Here is a 19,726-nt window from a genome sequence, read left to right as displayed (position 1 = left end):
GATTGGAGGTGGGTGGTGGGGAGGATGTAGCCATTCAGATTCAGATGAAGAGGTTTGTTGCAATAACAATAATAAATACTCCAAGATTTTTATAATCCAATTCAGTTTTAGACTCAGTCTCTAGTGTTGTTGGAACCTCTTTCCTCTATATATTTACTGGCCCAGAATACTTCTTATGGCTTCCCGCTTGGTTTCTAGTAACCTTGTAACTTGATGACCGTGTTGTCCATAAATTGTAAGCAGTACATATTTTAAAATATTCATGCTAAAAAGGCCAAGAAGTTTACCATTGAGCTCTTTATGCCTAAATTGGTGTTACCAAAAACAAATTTTATAATTTGAATTGTTTGTTCCATTCCAATAAAGAAAAAAGATGTCTCCAATATATGTTAAGCAGTTCCTAGTGGTAACCCTAAGGCTGGAGTAAATAAACACTCAGAAAAGCAAAGCAGCTGCCATGATATTTCCTTTCAGTTTTGGGTGAACAAAATCAGGCTTCCAGCGTGGTAGAATGTTTGCTATTCTTGGCTATCAAGCGCTATCCTACATGGGCTACCTGGACAATCTCATCACTGATGCTTCCTCGGTACTAAGACATGGTGTTTGTAAGGTTCAGTGGGGTAACATAACTTGAGAAATGGCCTGTGTCCAAACAGATGTGACCAAACACAACAGGTGGGTCTGTGTTGTGTTGTAGGAAGTAGTGAGGTGTGTATGTCAGGTGTCCTTGTGTGCCTTCTAAATAAGTGCTCCAATAAAAATAACTAAATAGGTGCTCCATAGTATTAATTATGTTGTCACCTAATATATTACTGATTTGTAAATCCTCTATGACCTAAGGGGGAACAAGAGAAACATTGCCATTTCCACTTGTGATGAGAATTCCCCACCTTAAAGTGTCTCTCACCTTCAACTTGGACTCTTAATTATATATGAATTAGGATGCTGACAGTTTTGAAAATAGTCCTATTTTAGCTTCAAAATAACAAGTTACCCTCTCCAAATCTGTGTTTGTTCCTCACACATATATTTTTATAAAACACACATTCTTGTGTATTTTACTGCTAATTGGCCTTTAGAAAAATTGTTACTTCCATTTCTTCTTTGTGCTTTTTACATACATCTATTGTCCATTTCATCTTAAATCAGAAACTGTGTATTTGGTCAACCAAAAGAAAAATGTTGCTTCTACCAGTTTCTAGATCAATTGTGATTCTAGTCCTGCATTTTAAGCATGAAAGTATTGCCTGACCTTTTCTCATGGTTAAACTTGTTCCTTGTCAGATAGGATACCCACTTTTGATTTTGTTTATTAAAAAAAAAAAAATGCGAATGAGGATGTTTTGAAACAATCTTAATGTTGGATATAGTCAACAATATTTGCTCAGAGAAAATACATTTCCTGGTAATTTACCCAGATCCTGAACACAGAGACAGCAACTCTGCTGCAAATGAAATTGACAGTGTTTATGGCTGCATGGTAGCACTTGCAGCCACTTAAAGGTAATGTGTTTTAGCGGTTAGTTCAAGTTAATTAACCCCTTGGGGGTTCCTGGATATTCTTCCCTCTTCCCTCCCTATTACCTCTGCATGAAGCCATACTTAAGCCTGTCCGTGTCTACACTTGGATTTACATATTTGCAAAATGAAGCTTTTTATGATTATGAAAAAGAAAAAAATTGAGGCCTGCAAGAACCAAGAGTTTCACTGAAACCAGCCATGATTGGTGGTAGCCACGTTGCTTTTTATTTCTCAGCACAAAGAAAAATAGAGAAGCTTCCTTTTCCCTTGTCTAATTGCAGGGAATATTGTATTTTATAGCAATAAAATCTCAAAGAATTTTAGATACTTTGAGCAGGTGAATTAAAAGTGATTCCAGAGAGTACTGGAAAAACTTGTCCTATTTAAAATTAAAAGTGATTCCAGAGAGTACTGGAAAAACTTGTTCATAGTGGGATTCATATTTCCTGATGGGTCAATGTGGATTGTGAAAAATCAAATTCTAATGTTTGTTTTTCTTTTTTCAATGTTCATGTACAGTGTTAATGTACCGAGGTGAAGCTCTTGAAGATTTCAGAGGCCCAGATTGTCGTTTTGTGAATTTTAAAAAAGGTGACCCTGTATATGTCTACTATAAACTGGCAGAGGTATCACCAGAACTTTGGGCCAGAAGTGTAAGTAAAAGTTTGACAGGTGTTATATTCTTACTTTTGATGGGTTTTTCAGCAGTGTAGATCTAAATGACTGATTTCTTGGGGTCTTTGTAGAGTTAACCTATCCTCTCTGCCAGGCCCTGTGCTCCTAACATGCCTTAGGCCTGGCACAGCATAGAAAGTCAGTAGACTTTCTGAAACAGAACTGAACTGGTTGTGGTTGCTACCCCTCACATCAAGTTCCAGAAGGCTCTACACATCATAAAGGTTGTCATGGTGAAAACCTGACAATTCTTAGCTTTGCTGCTTCAAAAGGGAAGGATTCAAGAACATTAGAGTTAATCCTGTAAATTAAATCTAAGATAGTAACTCAGGCATGAATATTTAAAGTTGATTTTTTGTGTATTTTACCTAATCATTTGTGCTGTTTTTACTCTAAAAAAGCAGAATATTATGTCATTATGTGCTTTTTTTTCTTTTTTGCAACTTCTGGGTCATCCATTTCCTGCTTTTCCTATAATCTATGCCTGAAGGTTCCCCCAGGGGTTCTACTACTAGCCAGTTGTATGGATCTTCTGATGAAAGACATGACATTGTTTATATCATGATTTGATATTTTAAATGGGGAGATTCACTAGGAGTGACCTCATTGAGAGACTTATGAGTATTGTCCTTTTCATTTAAATGTGATATGTGGATTGTTTACTTAAAATAGTAGCAAGGGTCTTTGATGACTGTAGGAATGTTCCAGTTTAGAGATATTCCGGGTTGCATCCCTGAAAGTTCTCACCCTAAATAAAATACCACACAACAGAAAATAAGAGTAATCCCTATGGGAAAACTAGTTTCATTTTGTTGCCATTTCTGATTCTTAGGGAATGATCTTGAAACTTGGTGCCTTTAGGTACAAACTTTATATTTAGACAGAGTCCCAGTTGCAGTACTCCATATAAAGAACCATCTATTGTTTCTTTCAAGTATACCAAATAGGATTCGTAATCTTTAAACTTGGAACTGTTTTTCCATGTACCTAAGTGGCATTTTTCATACAATAGTCGTCTTTCTCCCCTTCTTTGAACTTTTGGATAAATGGGCTTGATATACATTTTCTCCTGTCACATTGTAGCCTGTTAACTATGTTCATCCCTAGGACTCTTGCCATTCTGGGTGGCAGCACTCATCCTGTCTTCCTGAGGAGCCCTGCTTTCAGCACCTGACCAGAAAGGATCTTTGCCGACTGATGAGTGTTTGGGTGGCACTTTGTTTGCATTGCTCCTGTGGCATTCATTTGTCTTCTTTGCCTTCAGTCAGGTTGTGTTTTATCTTAGCTCCCTATAAAGTGAAAAACTCAGTTAGGAAAGGACCTCTGTCTAATCCATCTTTCTTTTGAATATTTCCTTTCAGGGCAGTGGCACTTAAGTACATTTGTTGTGATAGTAGCTTATGCAGAATTTGTTCTCTTGTGGCAGTTCTTTGCTTCCCACCCACAAATCAAATCAGCAGCACCTCGGCAGGGATGATGTATGGAAGCAAAATTAGGTATAAAAATTATTTCCAGTCATGAGCCTCCGTGATTCTGCATCATTTTTTTTTCATATCACAAGAAATGGGATACCACCCAGTGTGTAATTATGGAGCTTTATATAATCTATGGTCTCAATTGACAGATTAAGAAGAGATAAATGTGATTCCTTTCTCCATACATCTCTAGTTTTTTTTCCTTTTCCAAATTTAACCTTAATAGAATTTTCATCAGAAGGGAAAAGTGTATTTCCCCTCAGACTCGCCTCTCATGTCATGAATGTTATACTTAGGAAATTAAAAACTCTTTAGTTTTCAAAATGATTCTCCTTTTGAGTTTTTAGTTTTCATTCTGCAATTTTGTTGATTTTCTAGAGTCTCAGACTTTATCTGCCAGTGATGAAGCTTTTAATTGCTCTGTCTTATCTAATCTTCATGGCAGTATTCTACCACTAATACTGGCTCTCAGATGGTTTCTAGATATAACAAGAACATTCATGAATGGGGATATTTTAGAGTTAGTGATAAGATGCCTTTTTTAATTTTCTTTTTTGGGCGTTTGATTTGCCTATCAGTTTCCTTTAATTATTGGCAAGAATCTTCTGTTCCTTTTAGTCAGTAGTTAGTAATAAGAGTGTCTTTCTCAAGGGGAACTTTATATACCTTTTGTACACTTTATGTAACTTCATATAATTTAGCTGTTGGTGCTGAAAATAAATGGGGTTCTTTTCTGCAGAGGATTTATTTTGGGTGAAACTGAAGCTTGATATGTGGTTTAGTATGCATTATATTGTAATTTTATTTTCTCCCCAAGTACTTGTAAAAGTAGATTTGGAAAAAGCTAGGAAAGCATATACTATCAATACATTTGCTATAGTGGTAATACATTTTAGAGATTTTGTATTGTTTTTACTTATTAATTTTCATGACTGTTGTGTATTGGTTAAGAAAGACATAAATATTGGTTTATGAGCAATGCTACAAAATGTACAGGTAAATTCTTGCTAGAGGTTATTTGGAATTGCATTTATAACCAGCTTTGATTTATATAGTTTTAACCATATAATATACAATAATCTCCTATGCAGATCTTTTATTTACTTCAGAAGTCTTAACTTTATATGCTCTGTGTTGAGAATTAAGCTAAATGTAAAAAAGAACTTCAGTGGTTGGAAATGTTGTTTTAACAGTTCTGTACTTAATTTTTATCTGGAATAATAATCTCAGTGTAATTGTTATAGCAACTTTATTTCTTGGTTATACCATATACCTATCTATTATGTGTATATTTCCTGCCACTTCTGAGAATCTCTTATTTATATTCCTTGTACAGAATTTATTTTATATTTGTCTCCTTTGCACTATAGGTTGACCATATGTTTGGATATTTTCCGAAAGATTTCATCAAGGTAGTTTGTGAATATACTAAAGAAGAGCTACAAATTTCAACAGATGTAAGTTATGGATTTCTTTTTTGTTCTCAATTGTAAACTGGCTTATAAATCCACCCATTATATTCAGTTAACTGCTTCTGAAAGTTTTATAATGTGTTTATAACATTTGTGTATCAGATTTTCATTTGAAATCAGACTACCTATAAAAAAAAGTTTGAAAGGCATTCAAGGGTGATTATATTATAATCTGAGAGTTTTCTAATATATTGAAACAGATATTCTTATAGAAGGCTGTTTACTCAACTATAGGGCTTTTCTCTTCTGTTTTATATGTGAAAAATAAATAATGTAATATATTTGTACTTGGCTATTAAATTTAAGAGGTAAATAATTTCATTTTACAGGCAAAAGGAGGTATTCCAACTTGAAAACTACTCATTGGATAGTTATTAGACATTTTAAGTATATTTAGGTTAAATTAATAAACTCTAACTTTTATACTAGGCTAGAAATACGTACTTACAAAGGTTTTCTTATTCTTAGTCATATATGGGATCGTAGTCATGTTATAGATTTGGAAAAGGGGACCTGAGCGTTTCAGGTGATGTTCAGTCTCAGATCTTTTAAGGCCCCAACTGCTTCCTTTATACAGCATTCCTGTATTGTGCTCTGACTTAAATTGATTTTGTGACTGAAAGGATTTCGTGTTCTAGAATTCTCACTTCAGCTGATTATTTTCTAGAGTTTTAAATTGTGTAGTAATTGATGCCCACCAACATTGAAACATCTTTGGGCAGCTCTTTGTAGTGGCTGTAGAATATGCAAGCTGCTAGGCTAGGATAGTTCTTAGATTAGATGGGGTGAATGGATAAAGTCATCCTGTTTGTTGTTGCTGTTCCTAAAATTTCTTCATAATCTCAGGGGCCATAAAATCACTTCTGTTGCTTGTTGGACTTCATTGTTGGTAAAGAGAGTTAGTTCTTGGGATTTAAGCTGTGACAGCAGTTCACTGATTACAGAGAACTCATTTGTTTTGAACTCTGCCTTTTCATTATGTTTCCCATTACATGCATCCCTCATGGCTTAGAAATGCATGTGATGGGGAGAGGAAATCACTCATCCCTACTACATTGAACTGCCTCCCCCACCCCCAGAACCCCCACAGAATATTATGAAGATTTAATTAGGAGATGGAAATTTTTTAAAAAAATTCCATTCATACTATGGCTCCTTTTATATGTCAATTTGCTTACTAGTGGCAAGAAGGAAGACTAAATAAATATATAGATAGTCCTGAGAGAGGTCTTAGTGACTGTGAAACCCTGATGAAGAGGAAGGTGTATAACTTGTTGAATCTTGTTTTCAGTTTGTTCTTGTGGTAATTATAATGTGAGGAGCCTCCTTAATATCATTCTTTATTCCATCAAATGTACTTGTTTCTCAGTAAGATACTTTAAAACTGATTCATCTTTCTCAATGCTGCAGGATCTTCCAGCTTCTCCTGAGCAAATGATTAAGAATTAAATTCCTGAAACATAGGTGTAGATTTTAGAGCTGGAGGATCCTACAAGTGATACCTTGCCTTTCCCTACTTATGCTCAGAGCAAATTGAGAGAGACCCAAGAGTCAGGCTGTTGGAGACCAAATTGTCACCATTTTTACTCATTATGCTTTTTAAAGAATATGACCCATGTTAAAAAAAGAAAGAAAGAAAGAATAGACTTTCTAACACTGTAGTCTAGAAAAAGACAGATTTACTCAGCCATAGAAGGAGTTAGCCAATGGGGATTGGAGGAGGGTAATCTGGTTGACCCCAAAGATTCTTTAGAACCAATCCTGAATTTGGGAGCATGGATGAGTTTGCTTTTGTGACACTTTGTTATTGACACACTAATGTTTTCCTTTTCCTTACAGGAGACAGATTTTGTCTGTTTTGATGGTGGAAGAGATGATTTTGATAATTATAGTGTAGAAAAACTTCTAGGATTTTTGGAATTGTATGATTCTGCAAATGAAGATTCTGAGAAAGCTATAGAAAAAGTGGAACAATTTCCTGAAGTCTCCCAGGATGTTGAACCTGAACCTAAACCAGTAGTAGCAAACTCAGAGCAAATTGAAAGTGCATTCTCAGAAAACACTATGGATCTTGAGGAACAATTTCTGGCTCAGAAGAACCATCCTCATGCAGATAGTCAAACAGATAATGCTCAAGGTGAACAAACTTCATTTGAACCCTTTGAAGAAATACTACAAGATGAATTGAAAGTGCCAGAAAGTGAAAACAACAAAACCAGCAACAGTTCTCAGGTCTCAAACGAACAGAAGACTAATGCTTATACACTTTTGAAAAAAGAAATAACATTAGACTTGAAAACCAAATTTGGCTATACTGCTGATGCACTTGTGTCTGATTATGAGACGACCAGACTGGTGACTTCATTAGACGAAGATTTTGATGATGAGGAATTGGATGCTGATTATTATGCATTTGATAAGGAAGAAGAGGAGAATGAGGAAAGCTTTGGGGAGCTCCCATTACTAACCTTTATAAGTGAAGAAGGCATGAAATTCCCAGTGGAGTTTGAAGTGGAGAAATATTCAATAGGTGAAGAACAGAATTCAAATGAAGAAGATAAGGTTGAGGTAACTCTGCCCCCAGGCATCAAGGATGATGACAAAAATATACTGACAACCTTGGAGGATACTTTATTTATTGGCACAGGTGGTGACGAGAAAACAGATATGATGGATTTGGGGAATTCTTATTCAGAAGAAGAAAAAGAAGATGAGAAAGCTTTAGTTCCAGATAGAAAACAGAAGAAACCACAAGCAGCAACAGATTATACTTATCCTGAAAGTGCAGAATATGGTCTTTTTGTGGAAACCTTTAAGACAGATAATGATGAAGAGCCAAAAGTGGACATCGAACTTCATATTAAAGGAAAAGAGACAGATGTTCAGGAGCCTAAGAAGCACCTGATGCAAGATGTTTCAGAATTAGAGGATGAGAAGATAGAAGGGATGATTGCATATACTTCTCCCCAAAGCAATAAGCTCAGCTCATTGCCAGCTGTTGAAAAGGGCAAGGACACATTAAAATCAGCCTTTGAAAACAAAGAGAATGACCTAAAAGAAGCAGTTATCCATATCTCAAAAGACTCAAAAGAAGTGAATGAAGAACTCTCTTCACCTGGAGAGAAGATTTTGGAAGATAGCTTAGAGAATAAATCTCTACATAAAGCTGTAGGGAGTCTGATGACCCAAGAACAGAGTAAACCACCAGAATCCTTGGGTATTGCAACATTCCTGGGAGATAATCAAAATGATGCATCCAAAGATGGAATGGAGGAGCCAGGTTCAGTAAATACACCAACCCTGCACATAGACTCAGTGGAGCATCAACCTCAGGAAATTAAAGAGGGACTAGTTCTGAAAACTGAAAATCAATCTGGATTCTCCTCTCCAGATGGAATTGGTTTGTTAAGAGAACCGGAAGAAGAGGTCCACAGTCCCAGAAAAAATTTTTCTTGGCAACAAGAAAGAGATGTGATTGTTATAGTTAGTCATGTAAATGAGAAGATAGGGCTTTCCAAGGACAAGGGTAAAGAGCAGTCCTTGGCTGAAGAATTGATTCAGCATAAGGCAACACAGGGGACACAGGAAATTAAAAAAACAGAGCAAACTGACGAGGTAGAAGTACCGGGTCTCCATACCGAAAGGCCAGCATCAGTAGAGGAGGATTATTATCCCCCTGAAGAGCTACTGGAGGATGAAAATGCTGTAAGTGCAAAACAGTCAAAAGAAAAACATTCTGGGATTCAGAATGTTAACCAGCACGTTCTTGAGAAAGCAATTTTAGAGACTATGAATCCTGATCTGGAAACCAAAGAAAACAAACAAGAAATGAGTATAATTTGGGAGATTTTTAAGAAAAGTGAAACCACAGCCAAAAGGGTAGACATGATGGACAAGGAACGAGGTGATATGGAAATGGGAAAAGAGGAAAGTCCTCTGGCAGATGAGGAAGCCCAGGGACTCTTTGACGGAAGTGATGAGGAAAACACTCAGACTTCAGGGATAAGTGAAGTATTTCAGGATAAAAATTCTGATGATCTTGAAAAAGACAACCCTAAGGAACTTCTGAACACTTCAGGGTCTACAGAAAAGGCTACTGGAAAAGAAATCTCAAAAGAGGACTTTGAGGACATAGGGCATATCACGGATGCAGAAAGCCAGGGCCCTTCTTATGCAGATCTTGAAGATGATATACTCCCACAGAGTCCACATATAGCCCTAAAGCCAGAGCTTAGCGATCAGGAGGAAGACTTGCCCATAATCCGCAGCTTCTTTACAGAACAAAAGTCCTTGCAACGCTTCCTGAAGTACTTTGATGTCCAAGAACTGGAAGCCATGTTGCAGGAAATGTCATTAAAGCTGAAGTCGGCACAGCAGGAGAGCCTGCCCTATAACGTGGAAAAAGTTCTAGATAAGGTCTTCCGTGCCTCTGAGTCACACATTTTGAGCATAGCAGAGCAAATGCTTGATAATCGTGTGAATGATATTAGAGACATAGGAATAAAGGAAAGTAACATATTTGAAGAGGCTGCAGTGCTTGATGATATCCAATACTTGATCTATTTTGTGAGGTACAAGCACTCCACAGTGGAGGAGACTGCTCCATTGATAACAGCGCCTCCTCTAGAGGAAATCTGGACTAAAGCTGAAGGTAAATACCTGCTTGCGGCTTGAGCTGGAGAAAAGGAGTTGTTCCATCCAGGTGTTTTTGTGTATTATTGTAAAGTTCTGTTCAGTTTCCATGTTCCTAAAGGAGAAAGAAGGCTGACTCAGGAGCCCCATATATTCCTTTATTCATTCTTTTGGGCTAGAGCATGAAAGGACATTGCTTATTCTTTTTTCCTTTAGGACAGTTGGGATTGGTTAGCATGTTCAAAGAGAAATTTTATAAAAAGTTAAAGAGAAAGATATAAATGAGAAACTAATGCACAAAAGTAGACCTGTTAACAGTACAGATTTTATGTTAAAATTATAAAAGGGCTTTATTAAACATAATTTCTTAATCATAAAATATCTGTACTAGATCATGTGGGTGTGGAGTGACTAGCATAACTTTTTTTTTTTTTTTTTAGAATTTAATCTCTTTTTATGTGGTGCTGAGGATCGAACCCAGTGCCTCACCTGCACTAGGCAAGTGCTCTGTCACTCAAGCCTAGCCCTAGAATAACTTTTAATGGATAGCTTGCCTGAATTCCCCTCCCCAGCATTTATCTTTTGTGGATACCATGCTATTTCCAGTCTCTTGGGGGAGAGGTCACTTATTATGGTTTTACTCCTCTGGGTTCTAAGGTCCTTGCATTCATATTAATCAAGGATGGAACCAGGATGACAAGCCTTATAATGTAGTGCTTGACACATAGAAGCCTTTCAATTAAATATTCGTCAAACTGACAATGAGCCAATATCCTGATAAAAGCTTTCTGTTACCTGGTTTCATATTTGATCATCTCTATCCATTGTTTTTCAAAATGAAATATTTCAACTGAGAGTATATGATAAGAATTCCAGAAGGACATAAAGCCATTGGAAAATTTACATCCCAAGAATGCTAATTTTACCTGATAATTTGGGGAAGAAAACAGTTGTACATTTAATCAAAGCAGATATATTTTGGATAAGAATGCAAAGTACAAGTGAATGTTCAGGGTAGAATATGAAGCTGTAAAGAGATAATCTTTGCTCTGGATCCTATTGGTTTATGTCCTGAGCTCAGGAAGGAGATAGGTTCACCATTTGGCTCCTAGGTTACTTGGAACATATTTGAAAGTCACATTAGCAAGCTAGACTTACGGAATTCCCTTCTCTATACTGGCTCGGTGAGACCAGCACACTTGTAGATGAAAGAGTTTCTGTTATTTCTGAGCAGAATAGACATTTCACATTTTTGTTCTGGACCAGAATTCTCTTCTGCACATTTATTCATGTGGGTGTATGTTGGTTTGCCAAGGGAAGTTAAGTTATTGAAGCCTCTATCATAAATGTATTTGTTTATGAAATACTTTGGATTAAAGGCTTCTTTATAAATTTGACTGTATAGTTCAGTCATCCTTTAAATGGGATGAAAACAATTAACCCTCCCATATCCTTGCCCAGTTGTTCTCATGGGCGCATGCCAGGACAAGGAGGGCAGTGTTGAGGTATCTGGAGCTGTGTGCTGAGGGGGAGTGCTGATCATTGGGCTTAAGTGGGGGTAGATAGTGTCATCCAGCTGGCTCAATGCATTCTTCTCCCCTGTAGAGATGCAGCCACCCCATGAAGATGATTTTCCTAAAGAGAACACAAATCATCTTAATAGAAATCTTCATGAAGAGCCTCGCCTCCTGAGTCATCATTTAAATATGAACCATCCTGAAGAGCCCAGCCTCTTGAGTCAACCTGTGACTGAGGACATAGATGTCTTAGAAGTGTCTCAGATCCCAAATACTGAGAAAGTAGACCCAGGTAAAGCTTGCCAATTTTTCTCTACAAAGTAGAGGCATTATCATAATGAAGGCTTTCAAGGATATTTGTTGCCAAAGGTACAAAATAGAGCAGAGAGTGATATAGGTGCATGTGAGTTCAAAAAAAATCTCTTAAGTGAGAGAAAATCAAGAATAAAGATGACTAGAAATCAAAAATAGGCCAGAGACTATAACTCACCTAAAAGCAAATGTTTAGCTATGACTAGCTTGTGTAAACCATTTACAACTAAAATATTATTCTTCAAAGGCCTTATGCTCTAAAACTGTAATTTTCCACCAGACCAACAGCACCAGAAACTCTGGGGGTGGGACCCACAATCTGTGTTTAGCAGGCCTTCCAGGAAAGTCTGGCCTGGTACAAGTTAGCTTGAGAATCACTGTTCATAGTCTCATAAATTCTGTGTTTTTTCCCTTTTCTTCTAAATGGAATGTAATATAGCTCAAGTCCTGTTTTGACTTGCTTCCTGGACATGGTAATTAAACTTTTTCAAATGCAGTCAATGGTCCAGATCTTTATACTATATACTTACAGGAAACAGTACAGAACTGTAATCCATTTTAGACTGACACTTATGAATACTTCATCATAGTGCACAGTATCCAGTGGGAGATGAGAAACAATTTTTCAAAAAAATCCCCAATAATGGCATCAACAGCATTCTACTTTTGTGTTGCTCACTCTCATTTTATCAGTAAATTAGATGATGACTAATTGTTTTATTTTATCCATCCAGTATGGTGCTATGAAGCCATAATTACTGTATTTTGTGTTTTAAAAGGTTCTGGTCTGTAAGCATAGCTATAGCATTATCCTGCACCAGTGCAGGGCTTGGCAGCACTGATCCTGACCCCGCCCCCATCTGCACACACAGAGTGTAGGAGAACTCATAGCAGGGGGGATTCAGTTAATTTGAGAAGGAATAACATATCAGTTCTCCCATTTTCCAGAAGACATTGCATCCATATATGAACACTACTGACTTCTGAACTGTGTTTAACTCCATAAGGTTCTGAAAATGAATCACGCACCATTAAGATTTGTTATTTTCATGCTCCAAAACTTTCAAGATTAGGGAAAACTTGGCTTACAAAATTAAGCATGAATTATTTCCCTGGCCTTTTAGGTTCCACCACAAAATGATGTCAATCACCTTTATAGGTAAAATCTTCCCAAATGTCATTTAATGTGTCTCAGGTGCTGAGATGCTGAGCCAATGGGCAGACTTCACCAGCAGTCAAATTCATAGACCAATAGTGAATGGAGGGCCTGGGGTTTTAGCTCAGTGGTAGAGTGCTTTTCTAACATGTGAGGCACTGGGTTTGATTCTCTGCACTGCATACAAATAAATAAAATAAAGGTCCATCAAAAACTAAAAAAAAAAAATTTAAAAATTAGGCAAAAGCTTAAAAAATAGTAGTGAATGGAATCTCAGGGTTGAGAAAGAACTTAGAGGCAACTGGAACTTCCTTTTTTTTTTTTAGTGAGAGAGAGAGGGAGAGAGAGAGAGAGAGAGAGAGAGAGAAAGTTTTAATATTTATTTTTTAGTTATCGGCGGACACAACATCTTTTTTTTTTTTTTTTATGTGGTGCTGAAGATCGAACCCTGGCCGCACGGCCAGACGAGTGCACTACCGCTCGAGCCACATCCCCAGCCCATCTGGTCCAACTTTTTAATAACTGCATGTTGGACTCCTAGCTGTTTAATCAAACGTACCCCAGGCTCATGTAACTCATATTGAAATTCCACCCCTACAAGCTCTCAGGTCTAACTGGAATTCAACCTCATTCACAGAGCCTCAATGCAGGTCTGTACCCAATTCCCTTTAGTCTCTCTTGGTATTACTGTGTTCTTTTTAAATAGCTGTCATCTGTCCACTCAATAAATAGTTGTTGAGTATCTCTGCCAGGTGCCAGAATGCTGTGTTAAGCCTTGGCTCATTCCACCTGTAAATCTGCAAACCAAGACTCCCTCTCTTTCAGCTTTCCTAAAATTTTTACCACAGAGTTTTACCAGCACTAAACCCATGTTTGTTGAATGTGACCCTGTCTATATATCTCTGGTTTTAAAAATTTTCCATTAGTAAATATTGTTCTGATAGCAGTTGTATGGCCATGGAAGTAGTGGAGAGTAGACTGGAGTTTGTTCATTTTATAATTGAAGGGTCTGACAGCTCTAATTAGGATTTTGAAGTTTTCTTCTCTGTGTTAATTGTCTTTAGGAGAGCCACATATTCCAGGCACTGTGACTTATATATTTAGTGAAACACTCGATGAATATTGAAACTGAAGAGAGACAATTCTTATTCTATAGCATAAAATAAAATAGCCATTTCCCCTTTCAATTTTAGAGCTACTTATAACAGAAGGTACTCCTGTTGATGATGCTGATACAGAAAACCAACTAAAGGAGACAAAGGTGGAAGAGCCAGCAGATGCCACCCTTTTGGACAACGTGCTTTCCTTGTTATATTCATTCTTGCTTTATTTCACTAAGATGGTAAGTTTGACATAGTTTCTTCAATTAGAATATTGATTATTTATTAGTTTTTAAGTGGCTTCTGGTCATGAAGTGAAGAACTTAAAATGTCTATGAAAATGACTCCTGACCCTTTGAGTAGATAGCTCCTAAAACAAAAGTCATAGGGGTGTGGCTTAATGGCTACTTAGTTTATCATATGAGGAAGATTTGCTGTCTACCAAGGCTGGACATTTGTACACCTGTAAAATCTTGGTTCTTCCCCTCAGAACCTTTCATTCTGGCAGGGAGATAATATCATTCACTTGAAACACAGTAAGATAATGGCAGAAAGAGAGGTATTTATTTGATGGTAGAACATTATTGTCCATAAATGCATTTATTATGGTTGGAAGGGTGATCAATAAGGTCAGAAAGTAGTTGAGATGTGTTTGAAGCATAGGCAAAGGGCAAACAGAAGTGTGACATGTGGTTTGTTGTTGATTAGACAGGCTGGGGTGGAGGATGGTGGGGGAACCTGGCAGTCAGAAGAAATGTGTTCAGAGAAATGGAAACATGAAGAAAAGGATATTTGGGGAGGCCAGGAGAAGGTGAATAGTTGGTGTTGTATAAAGTGTGAAGTTGGAGGGGGATGGTCTGTTGGAGAGGCCAGCAAATCTTAAAGGAAGTCATGAGCCAAAGTAGCATTAGACCATTAATAGTGGGGATCCTTAGAAAGTTTTAAGAATGAAAGGAATTAGGTTAGATCTGTTTCTTAGAAAGAGTCACTTAAGGCTGACCTTTCTAAAGAAAATCATGATCCAAACAAGACATTTAATCTGTCTAGAAGCTTATCTAAGCATTTTAGGACTTACCTCCCCCTCATGGTATTTGTTGATATTGGACTTTTAGAGTTTAATTATAGGAATGAGAAAGCTTTTAGAGATTGGAGGATAAGATGGTCCTAGGGCCATTGTTACAGTAATCCTTCTCAATTGAAGTTGTTTCCTGTAGGTTGTGTTATTTCAAGACTTGTGTAAGAAAAGTGATGATGTTGTTTTCATTGTAAAATGTATAGATTTTGAAGCCAGGTAGATCTGGTTTCAAATCCCAAGGTTATCATTTAGAAGTTTGGGCAAATAACTAAACTTTTGAATATCAGATTCCCCATCTGAAAAATGTAGATAATGCTTACTCCAATCATAAGAATTAAATGATTTGACAAGGTAAAGTGTCTGGTGAGGTGCCTGGCATTTTGTAGGGTTTTTACCCCCACGCACCTCCTAATTCTCATGTAGGCAGTCAGAGGTGGTATAAAGACAATGAATACCTGGGGAGGAAAGACCACCAGGGTGGAAAAGATGTGATGGGGAGAAATGAATCATTTTTCAGTTGGCTCCATGTTTGTTCATGGTGGTTGCAGCCACCTGGGTAAGGAGTATGTACAAGCCAGGCAGTTACAATAATGATATTTCCAGTGATTAAAGCAGTCTTCCACAGTCATAATTTGATTATCAGAATGAATCAACATCACTTGGAAAGTTTACAGCCTCACGATACGGGAAGGATTTCTTTATTCATATTTTTAGGTATGCACAGAGCCCTCCTCTAGGTCTAGGTCGGGGTACACGAATGTGGTGCAGGTATGGTCAGTGATTTTGCGGTGATAGGTAAGATATTGACGTGAGTGGCAAAGAAGAGGCACAATGTTATGAGACTGATTTGAAAGGAGCCTTCAAAAAGGCATTTTGAATGCCCAGTATGTACAGGACCTTGTCCAAGGACAAAAAGAGTCTAACAGGTGTAAGGCATGATTGTGATTTTTGAAAGCCTTAAGAAAAGGACTTAACAAATATATGCAAAAATTATGAACAAGTCAATGTAAAATCTTAAACAAGTAGTATGATATCTGATAGGACTGGAGAGTAATAGGCTCTGATGTGTTTGGGAGATGTGCACCAATCAGATTCATTGATCAATGGAATCTTAGTAGAATCTTTGTGTTAAAAGAAACCTTGGAAGGCTGTTAGTCTAGTTTCTCACTCATTGCTGTAATTTTCTTTACTGTGGCCCTGATGAGTAGTTATGAGGCCTGTACACCAGTATTTCCTAGCATGAGTCACTCTCTTACAAGGCTATATGTTCCTCTGTTGTCTAGTTCATCCTTGTATTGACTCCAAATTTTCCTCCACATGATTTCCTCTATAAAATTGAATTCTTTTCTACATAGAAATCCTTTAAATATTTGAAGTTATATCTTAATTTAAAAATTATTTTCAGTATTTTTATCATGGAAACTTTCAAATAAGAGCAGAGAGAATAGTAGGGGACTATAGGTAACCATAACATACTGTACATTTCAGAATACTAGAAGAAAAGATTGTGAAAGTTTTACCATAAATGATGTTTGAGGAGGTAGATATATTTAACCTGATTTAAACGTTACATAGTGTATACATGCATCAAAATGTCATGTTACCTACTTCAATAATTATAATGTTTATTTCTATGTACTAATTAAAAAATAAATTTAATTAGAAAAGCTTTAAAGAAAAGCATGGAGAATAGTATAATGAACCCACGGGCCATCACCTAACTTAACAGTAATTCCTTGGTAGCCAATATCAGTGAGTTTTTTTTTTAATTTGTTCTAATTGGTTATACATGATAGCAGAATGCATTTCGATTCATTGTACATAAATGGAACAAAACTTTTCCTAGTTGTACACAACACGTGTAGTAGTCCTACATGTACCTCGGGTAATGAGGTTCATCTCATTCCACCATCTTTCCTATCCCTATGCCCTCTCGCCTGTCCTACCTCCCCTTTGCCCAATCAAAGTTCCTCCATTCTTTCCATGCCCCTTGCCACCCACCTCACCCCCATTATGGGTCAGCATCCACTTTCAGAGAGAACATACAGCTTTTGGTTTTTGGGATTGGCTTACTTCCCTTAGCCTGATATTCCCATTCACCTGCAGATGCCATAATTTTTTTCTCTTTTAATGCTATAAGTAACATTTCATTTTGTATATGTACCACAGTTTCTTTATCCATTCATCTGTTGAAGGGTTGTTTCCACATAAGTATGGAATGCTTCACAAATGTGGGTGTCATCCTTGCTCAGGGAACATGCTAATTTTTTCTGTATTGTCCCAATTTTTGTATATGTGCTGCCAAAGCAATCACACTCTGAGTTTTAACAAATGTAGATACCCATGTAAAAACTACCATAATCAAGATATAGAACAGTTTTTTCACTAGAAAAGGGGTTTCCTTTGGATCCTTCCCAGTGAGTTCCTTCACCACCTGTTCCAGGCAACCACTGATAACTTTTTTTTTTCAAACTATAGATTCATTTTTCCTACAGTACTATTTCATATGTATGCCCCTATAAGTGGACTCATATCTAGGAGTGCAATTGCCTCCTACGTTTAATGTATGTTTTTATCTTATGTGATACTGTCAAGCCATGCTAAAAAATGACCACAATCATCTGTTGAAGGGTTGTTTCCACATAAGTATGGAATGCTTCACAAATGTGGGTGTCATCCTTGCTCAGGGAACATGCTAATTTTTTCTGTATTGTCCCAATTTTTGTATATGTGCTGCCAAAGCAATCACACTCTGAGTTTTAACAAATGTAGATACCCATGTAAAAACTACCATAATCAAGATATAGAACAGTTTTTTCACTAGAAAAGGGGTTTCCTTGGGATCCTTCCCAGTGAGTTCCTTCACCACCTGTTCCAGGCAACCACTGATAACTTTTTTTTTCAAACTATAGATTCATTTTTCCTACAGTACTATTTCATATGTATGCCCCTATAAGTGGACTCATATCTAGGAGTGCAATTGCCTCCTACGTTTAATGTATGTTTTTATCTTATGTGATACTGTCAAGCCATGCTAAAAAATGACCACAATCATTTTATACTTCCACCAGCAATTTAGGAGACTTCCACTTGACTTCATCTTCACTAGCACTTGGGCCATTCTAGTGGGTATGTCTTTGTGAGTTTATTTCCTGATAATTAATGATATTGAGTGAACTTTTTATTTTTTGAGATAGGGTCTCACTAACTTGCTTAGGCTCTTGATAAGTTGCCAGCCTCAAACTTGGGATCCTCCTACCTCAACCTTCTGAGTTGCTGGGATTACAGACATGTGCCATCATGCCTGGATCAAATACTTCTTCATGAGCTTGTTGACCATACTGTTTTTGTATGTCAACTCTCTCTGGCTAGCTAGAATCCAGACTTCTCCCAACTCAGTGCCAACTGTGGGATTGGTTAGCTTATAGTTGTTCTTGGCCCTCACAGGTACTGCTTAGAATGTAGCCCCAAACTGAAGACCACCTCCATGCAGATTTCTGGAACTCTTTTTCTTTGTGGCTCCCATCTTTCTGGTAGTTTTCTCTACATGTTTTTGGCTGCTTAATCTCCTGGAACTCTGGTCTCTTTCTCCTCAGTGAGACTGTTAGGCCCCATTTGGGTTCCCCTTCCCAAACTGAGGTCTAGAGGGTGCCTCAAGGTAGAATGCTCACCTATTTGTTCTCCTGCTCTTAGGGTGACAGTTGCATGTCCCTTGTGGCTTTCTATCTGAAAAATAGCTCTTTAAAAATATATTCTGACTGGGCATGGTGGCACATGCCTTAATATCCTAGTGGCTCGGGAGGCTGAGAGAGGATCACGAGTTCAAAGCCAGCCTTAGCAAAAGTGAGGTTCTAAGTAACTCATTGAGACCCTGTCTCTAAATAAAATCCAAAATGGGGCTGAGACTGGGGATGTGGCTCAGTGATCAAGTGCTCTTGAGTTCAATCCCTGGTACCAAAAAAAAAAATATATATATATATATATTCCAACTTTCTGGTTACTTTCAGTGGGAGAACAAGTCTCATATAAGTTACTATCTATTGATTTCTCCTTTTGTTGTAACTTTTTGCAATAATTGAAAAAAATATGTTTGTGGGACTTCTAGGATATATTGTAGTTTTGGTGAATAAATGACAATCCCCCTGGTACAACAATTTAACCTGTTTTCTCTATTGCCTCTTTTTTTTTTTTTTTTGGTGGTGTTGGGGATTGAACCTCGGGCTTTATGCATTCTAGGCAAGTGCTGAGCTAACAACCTCAGCCTCTCTCTGTTGCTTTATATTTCTTGGAAATTGGTAGTCAGGTTTAGGTTCAATTCTGTTTCTTATGAAAACTTAATAGGAAATATTGCATTGACATATGCATGTCCTCTCCTTTGATGTTGACTACTAGTCAACAGTGACACTGGTGAGATTTGCTAATATATTATAGGTTGCAAAATAACAATGGTCTGAGTTGCTGGGATTTTTCTTTCTTCATTTAAAGGCTGGGATGCCTACACAAATAAAAATTTGATTATTCTTTTTGGGGGGGCTGTACTGGGGATTAAACTCAGGGTCACTTGGCTAGTGAGCCATATCCCCAGCCCTATTTTGTATTTTATTTATATACAGTGTTTCACTGAGTTGCTTAGCAATTACCTTTTGCTGAGGCTGACTTTGAACTTGCTATCCTCCCTCCTCAGCCTCCCTAGCTACTGGGATTACAAGTGTGTGCCACTGCGCCTGGCTATGATTGATTATTCTTTACACAGATATTTGGTTTGTATAGTTAAGGCAGGAGATAAATATT

The 19,726-nt window shown here is 37.3% G+C and overlaps 2 non-coding genes and 1 pseudogene across 2 annotated transcripts; 1 reads left to right on the top strand and 2 right to left on the bottom strand.

Moving 5' to 3' along the window:
* Nucleotides 1–19,726, top strand: part of LOC143409753 (transport and Golgi organization protein 1 homolog) — a 39,766-nt pseudogene that overhangs the window by 949 nt on the left and 19,091 nt on the right.
* Nucleotides 17,143–17,249, bottom strand: LOC143411030 (U6 spliceosomal RNA). The gene has a single exon (XR_013092761.1). It is a non-coding gene; the product is annotated as a U6 spliceosomal RNA (small nuclear RNA).
* On the bottom strand, nt 17,578–17,684 carry LOC143411028 (U6 spliceosomal RNA). The gene has a single exon (XR_013092759.1). It is a non-coding gene; the product is annotated as a U6 spliceosomal RNA (small nuclear RNA).

The sequence above is a fragment of the Callospermophilus lateralis genome, chromosome 11 (assembly GCF_048772815.1).
Source record: "Callospermophilus lateralis isolate mCalLat2 chromosome 11, mCalLat2.hap1, whole genome shotgun sequence".
Classification (NCBI taxonomy): domain Eukaryota; kingdom Metazoa; phylum Chordata; class Mammalia; order Rodentia; family Sciuridae; genus Callospermophilus; species Callospermophilus lateralis.
The sequence above is the reverse complement of the archived record's forward strand: the minus strand, read 5'-3'. Positions and strand labels throughout refer to the sequence as shown.